Source organism: Capra hircus, chromosome 2, assembly GCF_001704415.2.
Source record: "Capra hircus breed San Clemente chromosome 2, ASM170441v1, whole genome shotgun sequence".
In the NCBI taxonomy this organism is placed as follows: domain Eukaryota; kingdom Metazoa; phylum Chordata; class Mammalia; order Artiodactyla; family Bovidae; genus Capra; species Capra hircus.
Window position 1 is genome coordinate 67,017,258 of NC_030809.1, and position 21,977 is coordinate 67,039,234.

The window sequence follows — 21,977 nt, forward strand, 5'->3', positions numbered from 1 at the left end:
AGTTTCCAAGAACTCATGCTTCCTTGAAACCCATCCTTGGATGCCTAGATGTATGGATCACAGGCCAGGGACCCTTGAAAGAGCAGGAGTAAACAGGTAGACACAAATACAGTCACTCAAAGTGACAAGTATAATGTCTAATGAAGCTAGAGTGGAAGACTGAGGGAGGTCTGGTAAAGAGAGGTGTTGATCATCACATTAATGTTAGAGGAAAAGAAAATTAAATTTATATTTACTATGACTAATAAAAACATTCTAAAGCTATTTTCAAATGGTCAGCCCTAGAAGAATTTTGGTGCTAATAGATATACTTGGCCTGAAAAAATCACCATCCTAGGTAGAAAAAATATAACGAGGTAGTAAGTACAAAAAAATGTATGAAGAGAGGTTTCTATGATGCCATTTTGCCTTTTGCCCAGGCTCTGTTCCAGCTGTTCTGCCAAAGTCCTTGCAGATGGGTGCATGTGGTGCACAAAATCAGCAAGGAACTTTCTGACAGAGGAGTTATGTCTGTCTTTTCCTGATACAGTTACTATACTAGTTATCATCCTCTACCTGCTACATTTACCTGGTAATGATTTTACTCCAACAGTAAAATATCTGCCTGCAATACACAGTACCCAGGTTCAATCCCCTGGAAAAAGGAATGGCTACGCACTCCAGCATTCTTGCCTGGAGAATTCCATGGACAGAGGAGCCGAATGGGCTACTGTCCATGGGATCAAAACAGACTTGACTGAGCAACTAACATTTGGACTTTCTTTCACCTGCCACGTTTACTTGGTAATGGATCCAGCAAGCAAAAAAATAAATGTGGCCAGTGAATTTTGGGATATTGCTGGTCAATTTTTTGCTGACTTAGTTTTTGCAGGTCTATGTTTCCTGACTTCAGGGTTGCCTATTCATTCTCTCAGTTTCTACCACATTACTCTTTCTTTAGGTCAGCTGCTACTCCTTTGATCATCTTACCCTGCTCCCTGATTTCTAGGATGATGGACGCCCAAGTTCATGGGTGCTTACCTATTTTTGTATTCTTTCTTGCTTGCACTTCTCTGTGAGTCTATCCTTGTATTTGCTACCTGGACTTTGTTACAAACCCCCTTAGCCTTTAGCCTTTACTTCTTCAGTATCTTCTCAACTTCTGTGCTTATTTTTCTTCTAGTAACTCACTCCTGTTTTTACTCACCAGGTAAAATACATCAGCTCTGTAAATGTTTGTGCCAAGGCCTACCACAGTAAGGGGGCATGTCTAATATGTTAGGAAAAGTGGGTACACCTCATAATCAGATCTTGATGCAATAAAGTAGGGCCTGGATTCCCCTAAGAGTGTACACATCCTCCCCTTAATCAGGAAGTGAGTAAATGAACAGGTGTCTAAAAGAAGGAGGCATTGAGAGAGGACCAGTCAAGCTGGGCAGGGAATAGGAAAATAGAGGAATTGGGGCACAGATGGAAACCATAGGAACCAATGATTTAATCAAGAAGAAAAAGGTATTTAGAGGAAAGTGGAACAAATTATGGAAAGAAAAGTAAATGTGAATATTTTTTAAAAAGCATGCAAAGTGATATACATTCTCCTCTCTTTTATAAGTATGTTGAAACCTGGAAAATGGCAAATTTTAGATTTATGTCAATATCTCTTTGAGTGTAAGTTCTGAGAAAGGAGCTCCTCAAGGTTCTGTTGACTTCATCACAACAAAGATTTCTTTCCTCACAAAACTTTCATGCAGCCAGAGGCCCCCTTCCTGATCTCCATTGCTTTCATCATATGTATATATATATATATTAACATTTATTTATTTATTTATTTGGCTGCATAGGGTCTTAGCTGTGGTCTGCAGGATCTTTGTTATGGCATTCAGGATCTTTCATTGCGGTGCAGTTCTCCAGAGCGTGAGGGCTCAGTAGTTGTGGCTTGTGGGTTTTGTTGATCTTTGGCATGTGGGATTTCAGTTCCTCAACTAAGGATAGGAATGGAACCTGTGTCCCCTGCATTGGAAAGTAGATTCTTAACCATTGGGCCACCAAGAAAGTCCCCCCATCATTTTAAATGAATCTAAATTGGACTTTCGAATCAGAAACCTGGGTTTGGATCTTTATCTTTCACTTTTTTAATCAGGTAGATTTTGACAAATCACATGGAAAGTTTCTAAGCTTGAGTTTCCTAATCTATAAAGGGCTCTGGTTCTAACTACTCATGGGTTGTGTAAGAAGCACTTGAGTGAATACATTAAAGCTCTTCTACTCAAAGTCTGGCATTTTGTAAATATGTATTGCTATTATTATGTACAGTTCTTGTGGATGTCTGTTAAGCCACTTTCTAGTTATATTTGTGATTCTATTCACTTTCTTAGATGCTGCATAAGGCACAAGTGGTATATTTGGCACATAGAGAATAGAATAAATTTTGAAACCTTAAAAAGAATTCAATATTTCCCATTGCTTAGAAGGCTGTCTGTGGTCTGGCTTTGGCTCTGGCCCTGATCTCTCCTCAAGTAATTCTTCTTTTTGCCTAATAGACTCTTGCCACCGTGGCTTTTTGCTTTCCCTTGGAAGTTCCCAAAGCTAGTCTCTTTTCTCAGAGTATTAGTACTTAGTTGATACCTTTGCCTAAAACTATATTCTCTTGGCCTTCAAATGATTATCTCTTTCCCCAGCCACTTCATGCTTCTTGCTCCCCACTTGCCACTCTTCTTCATCATGTTTCACATTTTATTTTCTTCATAATGCTATTACTCCCTAAAAATTTTATTTAATTTTTGTTCACCTGTTCATTGTCATTTCCTTTATAATGCAAGTTCCATGCACACAGAAGTCTTTTCTGTGTTGCTTATCCCTAGAAAAGTCCAGGAGAGTACCTGCATATAGTATCCCCCCAAAAATTGTTGGACAAATACAGCAAACGAGTAGATAAATATCTTGTTTGGAAAGATGCTTGCAATTAAACCCCTTGATCCCATTCTCATCCTGATATATTATGACTGTGATATTTTCTATGAGCTCCAAAGAATATCCTATGCATAAATGTTCATCATCCTTATTCTCCTCTTTGCTTTCTCTTTCTTTTGAATGTTATGTAAGCCTATCATGCATCATGTATTTTACTTGTTCATTGACTTATTTGGCAAAAAATATAGATGCTTTTATAACAGCTGTGTGAAGACATCTTGATGAAACTATACAATTAAATAATATTCCAAAGTGCTTTTCTCAGAAGCTAAAGAGACCATCAGCCTGACACCTCAGCTCTGTGAAAAACTGGGGAAGGTCAGCTGCTAGACAGTTCATCACACTTTTTACAGTTGTGGAATGTTGCCTTTAAAAAGTCCTTAGAAGTTATCTAATGCAGATTCCTCATTTAGCAGGTGAGCATACTACAGCCCAGAAAGGTCAGGGGTTGTCACTAACAGCATGTTTGTTAGTGGTAAGAACAGGTCCAAAACACTGGCCTCTTCACTCTGAGGTCAGGGCTACATTTGCTCTGTGCAACAAATGAGGAAATGGTGTTACTGTTGTCTTGCTGCCTAGGGAGAGCAGGTTAAGGAAGCGCTGATGGCAGCTGGAGACCTCGAGCAACAGGGATTTTAAAATCAGGCTGAACCCTGATGGATATTTATAAATATTCAAACCCCTGTTGAATGATTGTTCAACAAACATCCATTTATGTAGCATCCATGCGTTTCACATGTGTTAAAAGAGCTCTGTCTTTATATCTAGGACTTAGGTAACAAAGGATAATAAAGAATTTCACTTGTGTAATTTGCAGTAGATTTGCTTTCATCAGCAGGTGAGGGGGAAAAAATCAGATTTCTCATGAAATACCAATCAACATTTAGAAGCTCTGTGCTGTTGTAAGTGAAAACAGCCATTGTTCATGTTCTGCTTCAAAGATGAGTTGATTTTTAAACCGGGTTTTTCATGAGCAGAAAATTGCTAAAAATTAGACCATTTTATGGGTAGGAAGCCATAAAAATTAGTCCACTTTAAACTCTGGCTTTGTGTAAATTTCTATAATTGTGTCTTACATACATTATTTATTATTGACAGTTAAGCTGCCAGCAAAAATGATACAGACTAAGAAAAACCTCTTCTATCTAAAAATCAGAAAGACAATTTACATTCTCTTTTCAAAGAGTGGAGGAGTGGTACACTTAAGTTGAAATATTTTGTGTACTAAAGTTGCAGTTGGTGGGAATTAGAATAGCTAAATTATCACCTTACCTTGCAGAGTGGATAATAAAATGTCAACAAGCCTTCCACAAGTGGTGTGCTCCCAAGGTGATGTCTTGTCCTAGGAGGTAGATCTTATCAATCCATCTAATTGTGCTTTTATATTCACTTACGGGTTCCCTCAGCCTCCTGAATATTTTACAGAACGTGTGCAGACACAGTTTTTGTCTTTAAATCACAATGCCAGCCTGAAGAAGTAGAACAACCTAGTAAAAGTCTCATTTCAGTTTGTGGAAGTGAAGAACAAACAAAAACAGACCTTTGGTTCTTTACGAAAGGGACAAGGAGAAGTTCACCAAAGTCAGGAGAGAAAGATCATCAGTCCTCTCCTGAGTGTGGAAATGGCCAGAAACCCACGTGGGGCTCTGCCTGCCATCCCTCCTCTCTGCTTCTCTAAGCATCATGCTCTGTTTCTGCAAACTAGCTTTCTCTTTCATGAGCAAAATCTGGTCTAAGACACTGTCCTGTCTCCCTGGAGTATTCATCTCCTTGGGGCAAGAGTCTAGCTGAAGTAGAAGGGGTTCAATTTTAAAGTCCTTCTTTAAAGTAAAAATTGGCTTTCAATTTTAATTTCATACTCACAAGAGATAAATTGTGATGGGTTTGGCTTAGATCAGTTTCTCCCTGTTGATCCAATCAGAGGGCATTGAAGCAGAGGTCAACTAGCTCTCTGGCTCCCTAGGTGTTGGAATGGAGATTAAGGAAAGGGGCTTATTATGGGCTGTGTCTGTAGTTTTCCACTGGGGGCAATTTTGTCCTTCAGGAAAAATTTGGCATGTCTGAAGATATATTTCACTGTTACAAATGAAGGGATGTTACTCTCATCTAGTAGGTAGAAGTCACAGATGCAGCCAAACATTCCAGAATCCACAGACTAGCCCTCAACAACAGAGAATTAGCTGGCCTAGCCAGTAGTGCTGAGACTGAGAAATCCTGAGCTGTGCTATTTTTCCAAAACTAGAAATGATGAGTGCTAGCCTAGCACTGGCAAGGGTGTGGGGGAGAACATGAGAGAAGACAGAGAAATAAGTAATAATTGCTATGTTTAATCCACACTTACTATGTTCCAAACACCATATTAAGCATTTGTGCTAAGTCACTTTAGTCGCATCTGACTCTTGGACTATAGACTGGAGCCACCAGGCTCCCCTGTCCATGGGATTCTTCAGGCAAGAAGACAGGAGTGAGTTGCCATGCTCTCCTACAGGGGATCTTCCTCACCTAAGGATAGAATCTGCGTCTCTTGTTTCCTTCACTGGGCTCTTTACCACCAGCACCACCTGGGAAGCTCTATATTAAGTATTTAACCAACATCATTTCATTGATTCTGCACAACAATCCTACAAAGCAAGTAATATTATTTCTGATTTATGGAAAACCAAATATGACTCTCCCGCTGAAGCCCTTATTCTTATCTAGAAACTAAGAGGTGTGAATGAAAAAATCACCCTATCTTATGAGACTTTACCTGGGTTCACATAAAGGAGCAAAAAAGATATGAACAGATTCTTAAGCTCTGAACTTGTGTATCTAACAAGTGATAACATCACCGTCATCCACTGCCAGGAAGCGTCAGAAAAGTGACAGTCAGATCACACCACCTATCAAAGGGATGTGACTGTAACATAAGCAGCCACATAAATATGCAGGTCTATGTGAATAGGGAATGGGGAGTAGAAAACTTGGGTGTGAGGCATGCTGAAACAGAACACAGGGTCCCAAAGCTGACATTCTCAAGGAGTCCTGCCTCTCAAACTTGTAGGTCCTGCACTCAGTCCATGCCAAAGTTCATTTCCACACTGTCAAATAAGGATGTGCACACCAGATTTGTAGGACTGTGATGAAAATTAAATTCAGAACTGTGTATAGAGACTGGCAATTGAATCCAAAGTGGCCCATTGTCTGCTTTGGTAAATGACATGTTATTGGAACACTGCCATGCTGTTGAATTTATGTGTTACCTATGGCTGCTTTTGTGTTACAATAGCAAAGCTGTGTAGGCATAATAGAGATTCAGGATACGTGGCCTATATAGCCAAGATATTTACTATCTGCCCATTTCCAGAAAACTGCTGGTGCATAGCTGTGGTTCACCTGACCCTAGGGGTGATGTGCCCCCCTACACCCCATCCACATTGGGAGATTGTCTTCCATGCCTGTTAAAGCTGTTCCAGCAAAACTTGCTGGAACACTATTTGGCACTGACCAAATAATGATCTAAGCACAGAATTAAAGGGCACAGTGAAAGGCAACCAGATAAAAACACATTTTACCTGTAAGAGGTGGAGATGGTTTGTTTATGCTCGGCAGCAGAAGGTGAGTGGGATAGCGACTTTGAACTTAATAGTACTAATTACAAGGCAAGGTAATGAGATATGGGGGAAAGCGAGAGGTTCAAATCTTAGCTCTTTTGCCTGTTAGTTGTGTGATATTTTGGTCAAATTTCTTAAAAATCACTGTTCATCAGTTTTCTTATCTATAAAATGAGGTGAACAATACTACCTTTCAGTGGATTAAATCAAATAATCTATGTAAGAACTGAATAAGTATTGAAATGTGGTAAATGTAATAATTATGCTCTTGTTTCTACATGTTTACTGACTACTTTTTATAGGGATACTTCAGATTAAAATCTCCGGCCCCACTTTCTCCTCCATGGCAATTTTTGTTGTAATTCAATGACTAAGTTGTGTCTGACTCCTTGTGACCCCATGGGCTGCAGCATGGGAGACTTCCCTGTCCTTCGCTATTTCCAAGAGTTTGCTCAAACTCATGTCCACTGAGTCAGTGATGCCATCCAACCATCTCATCCTCTGTCACCCTCTTCTCTTCCTGCCCTCAATCTTTCCTAGCATCAGGGTCTTTTCAAACGAATCAACTCTTCGCATCAGGTGGCCAGAATATTGGAGCTTCAGCTTCAGCATCAGACCCTCCAACGAATATTCAGGGTTGGTTTCCTTCAGAACTGAACTGACTAGTTTGATCTCCTTGCTGTCCAAGGGACTCTGAAGTATTCTCCAACACCACATTTCAAAAGGATCAATTATTTGGCACTCAGCCTTCTTTATGGTCCAATTCTCACTTCTGTACATGATTACTGGAAAAACCATAGCTTTGACTAAACAGCTTTGACCTCTGTTTGCAAAGTGATGTCTCTGCTTTTGAATATGCTACCTAGGTTTTTCATAGCTTTTTTTCCAAGAAGCAAGTGATTTCTAATTTCATGGTTGCAGTCACCATCCACAGTGATTTTGAGCCCCCCAAAATAAAGTCTGTCACTGTTTACATTATTTCTTCATCTATTTGTCACAAAGTGATGAGACTGGACTAATTTTTTGAATGTTGAATTTTAAGCCAAGTTTTTTACTCTACTCTTTCACCTTCATCTAGAGGTTCTTTGGTTCTTCTTCTAGTACCTATTAGGGTGGTATCATCTGCATATCTGAGCTTGTTGATATTTCTCCTGGCAATCTTGATTACATCTTGTGATCCATCCAGCCTGGCATTTTGCATAATGTATTTCTCATATAAGTTAAATAAGCAGGGTGACAATATACAGTCTTGATGTATTCCTTTCCCAATTGGGAACCAGTTCCTGATTTGGAACAAACAAATAATGTTGTTTCATGTCTAGTTCTAACTGTTACTTCTTGACTTGCATACAGGTTTCTCAGGAGGCAGGCAAGGTACTCTGGTATTCCTATCTCTAAGAATTTTCCACAGTTTGTTATGATCCACACAGTCAAAGGCTTTAGCACAGTCACTGCAGCAGAAGGAAATGTTTTCATGAATTCTCTTGCTTTTTCTATGAGCCAATGGATACTGGCAATTTGAGTTTTGATTCCTCTTCCTTTTCTAAATCTAGCTGCTGAAGCTAGCATGTGAAATGAATGCTGCTGTTCAGAAATTTGAATGTTCTTTGACATTGCCTTTCTTTGGGATTGGAATGAAAACTGATCTTTTGCAGTCCTATAGCCACTGCTGAGTTTTCCAAATTTGCTGCATACTGAGAGCAACACTTAAACAGCATCTTCTTTTAGAATTTAAAATAGCTCAGGTGGAATTCCATCACCTCCTCTAGCTTCATTTGTAGTAATGCTTTCTAAAGCCCACTTGACTTCACACTTTAGGATGTTTGACTCTAGATGAGTGACCACATCATCATGGCAACTAAAATACTGGAATAAGATTTAGAATATATTGAATGTTTCTTATATATTCTGCTATGTTATAAGTGTTTTATTTATATTGAAAAGTTTAATCCTCCTAATAATCCTTTGAGGTGTGTACTGTTAACTGACAATTCTGTGTTGGAGATAAAGGAACTAAGGCACAGAGAAGTTAAGTGAATTATCCAAGGTCACACAGCTAAATTAGGCTGAATTAAGATGATGTGCACAAGTCTAACTGTAGAGCCTACAGTCTCAACAATGCCCTGAGCATCACGTTTACCAGGAATTCATTTTAAGTCCAGATAGTCTTTATAGTTGAGGCTTCTGGTGTGTCTGGGTCTGTGTGTGAACTCACCTGGCTCCAGGTCTGGTTCTTAGCATGGGCTCTGTGGAATCTCTAGGAATAGGAACAACACAGGAATGACATGTGCTTAGTTGGTAAATAACTCACCTGCAATGCAGGAGACCACCAGCAAGGCAGGAGTGCCAGGTATGATTCCTGGGTTGAGAAGATCCCCTGGAGAAGGAAATGGCAACACACTCCAGTATTCTTGCCTGGGAAATCCCATGGACAGAGGAGTCTGGTGGCTCCAGTCCATGGGCTTGCAAGGGTCAGACATAACTTAGCAAGTAAACCAACTTCCAAAGATGTGTAGGAATTCCCAGTGACATGTAGAAGGGGTTACTAGACCCTATTCTTCAGAGTCTAAGTCTGGACCATGGGGAGAGAGAAAGAACTGTTTCTCTGTGATCTGAATTGTAGTGGTACCTATCACAGGCTGAAGCATGTCTCCCCCAAATGCATATGTTGCAGCCCTAATCCTGGTACCTTTGAATGTGACTATATTTGGAGACAAGGTATTCAGAGGGAATTAGGTTAAAATGAGGCTTTTGGGGTGGACTGTAGTTCAGTTTGATTGATTCCTTTATAAGAAGAGAACAGGACCTAGAGAGAGACATCAGAGATGGGCATGTGCAGAGAAAAGACCATGTGGGACAAAAAAGAGAAGGTAAGCTGAGGAGGGAGGCCTCAAGAGAGACCAACCCTGCCAGAACCTAGATCTTGGATTTTCAGCTTTTAGAGCTGTGAGAAATTTCTGTGGTTTAAACCAACCAGTCTATGGTATTTTATTGTGGCAGTCTGAGCAAAGGGATACAATCCCCCACTGTACTGCCCTGGGTCACTTTTACCTGAGTCCAGAACAGAGGCAGGAGTCTCTGTCACTTTGCCATACACCACAGAGCAGATGTGACTTCTGGAGTGTTCAGGGTGCCACCTGCTAAAAAATGCTGAGCTGGGAGTCAGCAAGAGGCTCTTGGCACCCAGAGGGGCAGCACGATGGCGTGACAATGCCTATTGTGCTAAACCGAGCCATTTTCAGAAATGGCTTCACCGTGAAGAGCAGTTGCAGAGAAACAGCCCTGCCAAGGCAGCAGGAGGATGTGGCTGTGGCTGGCCTAGTGACAGACTCCAAGAAAGGACAGCATATGTCACAGATTCCTCTAGAGATTTTAAACATTCTAAAGAACTAATTTTTAGGAAGCTGGGGTTCATGCATCTGCAGTTTGGGGAAATGAGCCAGAAAAATTAGGTATTAATATTAGTGCTCCCACATATGTACCCAGAGAGTGGTAAGGCTTCTGGAAATTACTGTTCCACACAGTTGACCCCAGAGCAGATGTCTATGAAGATCTATCTGAAAAACTAAAGGAGGTTTATTGGAAGAAACAAAGGGACAGGCAAATAATGGTGAATTGGGGGGAAAATAAAGAGGAGGAAATTTGAATAAGAAGTAGAAAGGGAGGTCCAGAAGAGGAAGATTTAAGCTGATCCAATGACTTCATGGCAAATAGATGGGGAAAAAATGGAAACAGTGACAGATTTTATTTTCCTGGGCTCTAAATCACTACAGATGGTGACGGCAGCCATGAAATTAAAAGATGCTTACTTCTTGGAAAAAAAGCTATGACAAACCTAGACAGCATATTAAAAAGCAGAGACATTACTTTGCCAAAAAAAGGTCTGTATAGTCAAAGTTATGGTTTTACCAGTAGTCATCTACAGGTGTGAAAGTTGGACCATAAAGAAGGCTGAGTGCTGAAGAACTGATGCTTTCGAACTGTGGTGTTGGAGAAGACTCTTGAGAGTCCCATGGACTGCAAGGAGATCCAACCAGTCAATCCTAAAGGAAATCAACCCTGAATATTCATTGGGAGGACTGATACTGAAGCTGAAGGTCTAATTCTCTGGCCACCTGATGTGAAGAGCTGACTCATTGGAAAAGAACCTGATGCTGGGAAAGATTGGGGGAAGGAGGATAAGGGGACGACAGAGGATCAGATGGTTGGATGGCATCACTGACTCTATGGACATGAGTCTGAGCAAATTCTGGTGAAGGACAGGGAGGACTGGCCTGCTTCAGTCCATGGGGTTGCAAAGAGTCAGACATGACTGAGTGATGGACCAACATCACCACCTCCCAGGTTATTTAGGAGGACCTAGTTAAAAGGACTTTGTAAATAGGACAAGCTATGTAAATGTTTATTAAGTAAGAAAGCTGACCTTTATTCAAGATGATCACAGGCAGGAATTAAAGGGCATGAATAGGAAATCCACTTGTGGAAAACAATAAGCTGGAGAAAGAAAGCACAGCAAATTGGGCAGATTAAAAAGGGCTAGTTAAAAAAAGAGTGGTCAGGAGAGAGATTCAGATGTAAGTGTCCTAGAGATGGAAGAAGAGGAGAAAATAGTAATGTGTTGACCTTCCTGTGAAGGAGCAGATAGAAAGTGAGACCCAGCTTAACTCCCAGACTAGAAGAATGGAGCTGGAGAAGGCTGCTGGCTACACCATAATCAAGGCACTGGTGGGAGGGCTTGGGAGTCAAAAGACAGACCCAATCAAACTCTCCCTGAAAGTGAGGCATTCTGTCCTCCAGCTGCCCATTTTTATCAGAGAAGAAGCTTGGAGACTGAAGGCAAGAGTCAGTCGTTCTTGTTTCCTCTCCTCTACTGATGCATCCTGAAGGCAGGCAGAGAGCTCACTGACTTTGGAAGCTGCATATTTTTCCTACAACGTGACTGAGACACTTAATACCCATTCCTTCTGTTTCTATAAAGGAGAGGAGACTTCCCTGTCTCCAGGAGAGCACAATAATGAAAGAAACATTCCAACTTCCCTGGGTCTCTGGTCCTTTCGTCTGCCTACAGTGGGGAAGAGTAACATAGGGTTGGATCAGTTGGGTAGCCTCAGCTCCCATTTACTTCCTTTTCCTCTCAGATATGCCTGTTAAATATCTCTCTACTCTAAGTCCATGTAGTAACATGCTCAGGGTGGAAAATGAACTCTTTTCAGCGTTCTTGAACCTGCTCTCTCAAAGTAGGTTGAAAGTTTCACTGAAGGTGGCTGGATGAATTTGCCCTGAGTCTGTCCTGTAGACTTAGATTTCTGCCCAGCAAGTCCCAAAATCCTGATTAGGAATGTAGCAGGAGGACTAAGGCATATTTTTCAGCACAGTTTCATTGATGAAAATCTTAATCTGTGCCTGGTATCTGCTCTCTATTGCTTAAGAATTTAGAAGAGAAGAGGCCATGAGTATTTTGCAATCCAAATCACCAATAAACTATTTACTGCCTAAACAGCCATCAGAAAATCACTTCTTTTTTTGAACCTCAATTTATTCATCTATCAAGTCAAGAAAAATAATACCTATAAGGGAAGGCTCTTTTGAGAATTATGTTAAACAATGTATACGAAGGCAACAAATTATAGTTGGCATATAGTACATATTTGTTCTTTTCATGTAATTTGAAGCATTTCTTCTAAATATTCTATATTTCAGCTTCCCAGCTTAAAAAAATGATGTTGCTAATGTTTAATACTTTTCTGACAAACATAAGAATGGGATTCTTGGCAGTTACTAACACAGGTGGAATGGCTTCCATCTTAAACCAGGCAAAATTCTATAATCTGAAGGATCCAGCCACTGCTATGTCTTATACTTATGCAAACTATCAAACATACGATTTGATTTAGAAAATGCTCAAGTTTTAGATGTTTTTAATGCATTCAGTGCCATACCTTCAGAAAACCATTAGCACCTCTAGCAGCTTAAAGATAATGGCAGAGTCTGGTTTTAACGTTTTTTCTCTCCAGAATCACCCAAATGCAAAAAGATAAACGGAGAGGCAATTTCTTCTTCAATGAAAGCAGGAAAGAACCAAAACTCTGAACCATGAAACGGGTGGAAGGACTATAGGAGCCCAGGGGGAGTGTACAGTGAGGATGCCCCAGGCTCCAGATCTCTCAGTACACTTCTCCAAAGGGACGTCCACAGTCAGCAGTACAAAATTCGAATCTCTTGTTTGCAATAATGGAAACATAGTGCATAAACTGGTGACAGGAGATCTTATATACATAGTTTGGAATCAAGAAGCAGATGAAGTGGAGCTAACTGGTAAATCACACAGGTAGGATGTTTTGTCATCACAGCAAAGGATGTAGAGTCTTTCCCTGTGAGCAGTCCCTGTGGTGCCTTGCTCCTTTGTCTAAGAGTCATTAGGGGTTGAAGAAATACTAACACAAAATGTTTACAAATAAAAATCTTACTCTTCTGAAATATAGTACAGAACCCTCAGAAAGAATAATAGAGACTATACAAAAGTGAAAAAGAAAAAATACAAAGAAATAAAGGGAAACAAATGAGGAATGAAAAGTACTCGCTCGGATAATATTTTCACAGATGAGATGAAAATTGGATCCCTCAAAACTTATCATATAATTACAGAATTTAGCAATGCAGTCACCCTTCTAAAGCAGGAGCATCAGGCAGAGATTCCAGAGCACAGGGATGATGTTCCCTGCCAACAGAAGCAGTTGAAATGTGAGGGAGTAGATTTTCAGGGAAATTGTGAAGAAATAGTAAACTCTGCAAAAATGTTAAGATAAATTGGAAACTCCAATTAAAATAAATAAATTTATATTAAAAAATAAATTATGAGTAGATAAAGGAATAGATAACATTGAAAAAATAAAACAAATGCAAATTTTAAAATAAATAAAATCTATGATATACATTTCATCTTTATGAAGGTGAAAAGTGAAAGTGTTAGCTGCTCGTTCGTGTCCAACTCTTTGCAACCCCAAGGACTGAATGTAGCCCACCAGGCTCCTAATTCCCATGGAATTCTCCAGGCAAGAGTTTTAGAGTGGGTTTCCATTTTCTCCTTCAGGGGATCTTCCTGACCCAAGAATCAAACCCAGGTTTCCTGCACTGCAGACAGATTTTTCACGGTCTGAGCCACCAGGAAAGGCCCCACCTCCTCCACTCCCCTTCAAAAATAAATGAATAAAGCTCACCAGATGCCGTCAGAACCACAGCATTTTTTTTTTTTTGGACAATAAAAAGTGTTAAACATGATATATTTAATCCTCTAGGGAATGGTCTGGGTTCTTCATTAGCAAAATCATGTACTGTCCTGTGGAAGTAAGGAAGTAGATCTTCAGTGACTATTGGGATTTTAAGCTGATTTTCTTCTCTAAATTGTTCAAATGTGTTATATTTTTGCTAACTCCTTTGATTTAGGTTTCCTTTCCATCCTATTGTCTTATTGTTCATTGTGATTTTCTTATTTTCTCCACATATTTTCTAATCTATTATTTTTAAAATATTTTTATAAGTTAAAAATAACATATATAGCCAAATGTAATCACTGTGTAATAAGTACTAGTTGATGACAATTTAGCAATAACTTAGTCCCTAGCTTATTATTTGAAATTTAAATAATGTGTGATATTTGTGACATTAAAGGGCTGTTGAGGGGCCCCTTTTGCTTGAGATGATGTCCTAGATGGCTGAACTGTCAAGAAAACTGACCTCCTGGGGGGGCGGTCCTAAGATGGCAGAGGAATAGGACGGGGAGACCACTTTCTTCCCCACAAATTCATCAAAAGAACATTTCAACGCTGAGTAAATGCTACACAACAACTTCTGAATGCTGGCAGAGGACATCAGGCACCCAGAAAAGCAGATCATTGTCTTCAAAAACAGGTAGGAAAAATATAAAAGATGAAAAAAGAGACAAAGGAGGTGGGGAGGGGAGCTCCATCCTGGGAAGGGAGTCCCGTCCCAGGGAAGGGAGTCTTAAAAAGAGAGAAGTTTCCAAACACCAAGAAACACTCTTGCTGCCGAGTCTGTGGCGAGCTGTGGAAGCACAGAGGGCAACATAACAGGGAAGAAAAATAAATAAAAAAATTAAAACCAACAGATTATGAGCCCAACGGTGTTGTAAATCCCCAAGCGGAGAAGCAGCGCAGATGCCTTCATCCGCCACTAGCAAGTGAGGGCTGGGCAGGGAGGCGCGGGCTGCAGTGCTTTTTAAGAATCGGGCCGGAATGCCCCAAATGTAACCAGAGCAAACTAACTTGGGCTAGCATACCAGACTGTGGGATAGCTACCACGCAAAAAGCTCTAACATAAGACACCACCAGGACCGTGCACAGAACAAAGGATGGAACAGAAATAGCTGGCTGCAGACCATCCCCCGCTGGTGAAAGGCAGCCAGAGCCTTAAGGGCTGGAAGGGGGCAATCGCAGCCCTGGAGAGACTTTACCTACCAAACTGCAAGCAGGCTTCTTTGCTAACTAAGCCTTCTTGGGGTTCTGGACAGTCACCATCTGCCTGACAAGGGGCACCAGCGGTACACCCAGAAAACTGAGCAGCAGGGACAGGCGATAAGTCTCAGCAACTGCATTTGCCAAACACCTGAGCTACTCAGTCCCAGGAAGGGCACAAAACGCAGGCCCAACCGAATCTGCACCTCTGCGGGCTCCCTGAGAGCCGAGCCTGAGCAGCTTAGACCAGGGAGGTGCATGCAGCCTAGGGCCGGCCTCAGACCGTTCCCGGTGGAGCAACATAGAGCCTGAGCAGTGTGCGCCTTGTGCAGGGGCAGGCCCAGCGTGGCTGAGACACTGCGAGCACACGCCAGTGTTATTTGTTTGCAGCACCCCTCCCTCCCCACAGCGCGACTGAACAAGTGAGCATAAAAAAAAAAAAAGTGTCCACCACCGCCCCCCTTCAGACACTAAAGAGACCAGCAAACAGAAGAAGCTAAACAGAGGGAACCACCTTGGAGGTGACCCCACACTGCCCACAACACCAGAGAAAGTCCCAGAAATATCTTTACTATTTTTATGACCATTTTCTCTCTCTCTCTTGTTTTTTTTTTTTTTGGTTGATGTTGTTGTTTGATTGTTTTTTCTTCTTTTCTTTTCCTTCTCCTTTTTTTAAAAAAACTTTTTGAAATTTTTAAGTCCTCTATTTCTCCTTTAATTTTAATTTTTATAACCTACTATCACTTTTCAAAAAAAAGACCCTATTTTTAAAGCAAACGCAGTATATATATATATTTTTGTGGTTTTTTAAAAAAAAATAATTCTCATGATTTTTTTTTTCTTCTTCTTCTTTTCTTTAATATTGTATTTTTGAAAATCCAACCTCTACTCTAGATTTTTAATCTTTTCTTTTTGGTATTTGTTGTCAATTTTGTACATTTAAAAACCCAACCTTCAGTACCCAATTTTACCTGAGAGCAAGATTACTGGCTTGACCACTCTCTTCTCCTTTGGACTCTCCTTTTTCTCCACCAGGTTGTCTCTGTCTCCTCCCTCCCCCTTCTCTTCTCTACCCAACTCTGTGAATCTCTGTGTGTTCCAGATGATGGAGAACACTTAGGGAACTGGTTACTGGCTGGATCTGTCTCTCTCCTTTTCATTTCCCTTTTTTGTCCTCCTGGCCACCTATGTCTCCTTCCTTCCTCTCCTCTTCCCTGTATAACTCTGTGAACATCTCTGAGCAGTCCAGACTGAGGAGCGCACATAAGGAAGTGATTACTGGCTAGCTTGCTCTCTCTTCTTTTGATCCCACCTCATCTCATTCCAGTCACCTCTGACTACCCCCTCCCTCTTCTCTTCTCCATGTAACTCAGTGAACCTCTCTGGGTGTCCCTCAATGTGGAGAAACTTTTCATCTTTAACCTAGATGTTTCATCATTGGTGCTGTATGAATGGAGAAGTCTTGAAGCTACTGTAAAAATAAAACTGAAAACCAGAAACAGGAGGCTTAAGTCCAAATCCTGAGAACATCAGAGAACTCCTGAATCCAGGGAACACTAATCGATAGGAGCTCATCAAATGCCTCCATACCTACACTGAAACCAAGCACCACCCAAGGGCTAACAAGTTCCAGAGCAAGACATACCACTCAAATTCTCCAGCAAAACGAACACACCCCTGAGCTTCAATATACAGGCAGCTCAAGTTACTCCAAAACCATAGACATCTCATAACTGGACACTTCATTGCACTCCAGAGAGAAGAAATCCAGCTCTAACCACCAGAACTCCGACACAAGCTTCCCTAACCAAGAAACCTTGACAAGCCACTGATACAACCTCACCCACAGCGAGGTAACTCCATAATAAAGAGAACTCCACAAATTCCCAGAATACAGAAAGGCCACCCCAAATGCAGCAATATAACCAAAATGAAGAGACAGAGGAATACCCAGCAGATAAAGGAACAGGAGAAATGCCCACCAAACCAAACAAAAGAGGAAGAGACAGGGAATCTACCTGAGAAAGAATTCTAAATAATGATAGTGAAAATGATCCAAAATCTTGAAATCAAAATGGAATCACAGACAAATAGCCTAGAGACAAGGATTGAGAAGATGCAAGAAAGATTTAACAAGGACCTAGAAGAAATAAAAAAGAGTCAATATATAATGAATAATGCAATAAATGAGATCAGAAACACTCTGGAAGCAACAAATAGTAGAATATCAGAGGCAGAAGATAGAATTAGTGAAATAGAAGATAGAATAGTAGAAATAAATGAATCAGAGAGGAAAAAAGAAAAACGAATTAAAAGAAATGAGGACAATCTCATAGACATCCAGGACAATATGAAACACTCCAACATTCAAATTATAGGAGTCCCAGAAGAAGAAGACAAAAAGAAAGACCATGAGAAAATCCTTGAGGAGATAATAGTTGAAAACTTCCCTAAAATGGGGAAGGAAATAATCACCCAAGTCCAAGAAACCCAGAGCGTTCCAAACAGGATAAACACAAGGTGAAACACCCCAAGACACATATTAATCAAATTAACAAAGATCAAACACAAAGAACAAATATTAAAAGCAGCAAGAGAAAAACAACAAATAACACACAAGGGGATTCCCATAAGGATAATTGCAGATCTTTCAATAGAAACGCTTCAGGCCAGGAGGGAATGGCAAGACATGCTTAAAGTGATGAAAGAAAATAACCTAGAGCCCAGATTACTGTACCCAGCAAGGATCTCATTCAAATATGAAGAAGAAATCAAAAGCTTTCCAGACAAGCAAAAGCTCACAGAATTCAGCACTACCAAACCAGTTCTCCAACAAATGCTAAAGGATATTCTCTAGACAAGAAACACAAAAAGGGCATATAAACCTGAACCCAAAACAATAAAGTAAATGGCAATGGGATCATACTTATCAATAATTACCTTAAATGTAAATGGGTTAAATGCCCCAACCAAAAGACAAAGACTGGCTGAATGGATACAAAAACAAGACCCCTATATATGCTGCCTACAAGAGACCCACCTCAAAACAAGCGACACATACAGACTGAAAGTGAAGGGTTGGAAAAAGATATTCCACACAAATAGAGACCAAAAGAAAGCAGGAGTAGCAATACTCATATCTGATAAAATAGACTTTAAAACAAAGGCTATGAAAAGAGACAAAGAAGGCCACTACATAATAATTAAGGGATCAATCCAAGAAGAAGATATAACAATTATAAATATATATGCACCCAACATAGGAGCAACACAATATGTAAAACAAATGCTAACAAGTATGAAAGGGGAAATTAACAATAACACAATAATAGTGGGAAACTTTAATACCCCACTCACACCCATGGACAGATCAACTAAACAGAAAATTAACAAAGAAAGACAAACTTTAAATGATACAATAGACCAGTTAGACATAATTGATATCTATAGGACATTTCACCCCAAAACAATGAATTTCACCTTTTTCTCAAGTGCTCACAGAACCTTTTCCAGGATAGATCACATCCTGGGCCATAAATCTAACCTTGATAAATTCAAAAAAATCGAAATCATTCCAACCATCTTTTCTGACCATAATGCATTAAGATTAGATCTCAATTACAGGAGGAAAACTATTAAAAATTCCAACACATGGAGGCTGAACAACATGCTTCTGAATAACCAACAAATCACAGAAGAAATAAAAAAAGAAATCAAAATATGCACAGAAATGAATGAAAATGAAAACACAACAACTCAAAACCTGTGGGACACTATAAAAGCAGTGCTAAGAGGAAAGTTCATAGCAATACAGGCATACCTCAATAAACAAGAAAAAAGTCAAATAAATAACCTAACTCTACACCTAAAGCAACTAGAAAAGGAAGAATTGGAGAACCCCAGAGTTAGTAGAAGGAAAGAAATCTTAAAAATTAGGGCAGAAATAAATGCAAAAGAAACAAGAGACCATAGCAAAAATCAACAAAGCCAAAGGATGGTTCTTTGAAAGGAAAAATGAAGCTGACAAACCATTAGCCAGACTCATCAAGAAACAAAGGGAGAAAAATCAAATCAATAAAATTAGAAATGAAAATGGAGAGATCACAACAGACAACACAGAAATACAAAGGATCATAAGAGACTACTATCAGCAGTTATATGCCAATAAAATGGACAATGTGGAAGAAATGGACAAATTCTTAGAAAAGTACAACTTTCCAAAACTGAACCAGGAAGAAATAGAAAATCTTAACAGACCCATCACAGGCACGGAAATTGAAACTGTAATCAGAAATCTTCCAGCAAACAAAAGCCCAGGTCCAGATGGCTTCACAGCTGAATTCTACCAAAAATTTCGAGAAGAGCTAACACCTGTCCTACTCAAACTCTTCCAGAAGATTGCAGAGGAAGATAAATTTCCAAACTCATTCTATGAAGCCACCATCACCCTAATACCAAAACCTGACAAAGATGCCACAAAAAAAGAAAACTACAGGCCAATATCATTGATGAACATAGATGCAAAAATCCTTAACAAAATTCTAGCAATCAGAATCGAACAACACATTAAAAAGATCATACACCATGACCAAGTGGGCTTTATCCCAGGGATGCAAGGATTCTTCAATATCTGCAAATCAATCAGTGTAATTCACCACATTAACAAAGTGAAAAATAAAAGCTATATGATTATCTCAATAGATGCAGAGAAGGCCTTTGACAAAATTCAACATCCATTTATGATAAAAACTCTCCAGAAAGCAGGAATAGAAGGAACATACCTCAACATAATAAAAGCTATATATGACAAACCACAGCAAACATTATCTTCAATGGGGAAAAATTGAAAGCATTTCCCCTAGAGTCAGGAACAAGACAAGGGTGCCCACTTTCACCGCTACTATTCAACATAGTTCTGGAAGTTTTGGCCACAGCAATCAGAGCAGAAAAAGAAATAAAAGGAATCCAAATTGGAAAAGAAGAAGTAAAACTCTCACTGTTTGCAAATGACATGATCCTCTACATAGAAAACCCTAAAGACTCCACCAGAAAATTACTAGAGCTAATCAATGAATATAGTAAAGTTGCAGGATATGAAATCAACACACAAGAAATCCCTTGCATTCCTATACACTAATAATGAGAAAGTAGAAAAAGAAATTAAGGAAACAATTCCATTCACTATTGCAATGAAAAGAACAAAATACTTAGGAATATATCTACCTAAAGAAACTAAAGACCTATATATAGAAAACTATAAAACACTGATGAAGGAAATCAAAGAGGACACTGATAGATGGAGAAATATACCATGTTCATGGATTGGAAGAATCAATATAGTGAAAATGAGTATACTACCCAAAGCAATTTACAGATTTAATGCAATCCCTTTCAAGCTGCCAGCGGTATTTTTCACAGAGCGAGAACAAATAATTTCAAGATTTGTATGGAAATATAAAAAACCTCGAATAGCCAAAGCAATCTTGAGAAAGAAGAATGGAACTGGAGGAATCAACCTGCCTGACTTCAGGCTCTATTTCAAAGCCACAGTCATCAAGACAGTATGGTACTGGCACAAAGACAGAAATATAGATCAATGGAACAAAATAGAAAGCCCAGAGATGAATCCACACACCTATGAACACCTTATCTTCAACAAAGGAGACAAGAATATACAATGGAGTAAAGACAATCTCTTTAACAAGTGGTGCTGGGAAAACTGGTCAACCACTTGTAAAAGAATGAAACTAGATCACTTTCTAACACCATACACAAAAATAAACTCAAAATGGATTAAAGATCTAAACGTAAGACCAGAAACTATAAAACTCCTAGAGGAGAACATAGGCAAAAGACTCTCAGACATAAATCACAGCAGGATCCTCTATGATCCACCTCCCAGAATACTGGAAATATAAGCAAAAATAAACAAATTGGATATAATTAAAATGAAAAGCTTCTGTACAACAAAGGAAAATATAAGCAAGGTGAAAAGACAGCCTTCTGAATGGGAGAAAATAATAGCAAATGAAGCAACTGACAAACAACTAATCTCAAAAATATACAAGCAACTTATGCAGCTCAAGTCCAGAAAAATAAATGACCCAATCAAAACGTGGGCCAAAGAACTAAATAGACATTTCTCCAAAGAAGACATAAGGATGGCTAACAAACATATGAAAAGATGCTCAACATCACTCATTATCAGATAAATGAAAATCAAAACCACAATGAGGTACCATTTCACACCAGTCAGAATGGCTGCAATCCAAAAGTCTACAAGCAATAAGTGCTGAAGAGGGTGTGGAGAAAAGGGAACCCTCTTACACTGTTGGTGGGAATGCAAACTAGTACAGCCACTATGGAGAACAATGTGGAGATTCCTTAAAAAATTGCAAATAGAACTGCCTTATGACTCAGCAATCCCATTGCTTGGCATACACACAAAGGAAACCAGAATTGAAAGAGACACGTGTACCCCAATGTTCATCGCAGCACTGTTTATAATAGCCAGGACATGGAAACAACCTAGATGTCCATCAGCAGATGAATGGATAAGAAAGCTGTGGTACATATACACAATGGAGTATTACTCAGCCATTAAAAAGAATACATTTGAATCAGTTCTAATGAGGTGAATGAAACTGGAGCCTATTGTACAGAGTGAAGTAAGCCAGAAAGAAAAACACCAATACAGTATACTAATACATATATATGGAATTTAGAAAGATGGTAATGATAACCCTCTATGTGAGACAGCAAAAGAGACACAGATAGAACGGACTTTTAGAGTCTGTGGGAGAGGGAAAGTGTGGGATGATTTGGGAGAATGGCACTGAAACATGTATACTATCAGGTAAGAAACGAATCGCCAGTCTATGTTTGATACAGGATACAGGATGCTTGGGGCTAGTGCACGGGGATGACCCAGAGAGAATATATGGGGTGGGAGAGGGTTCAGGAT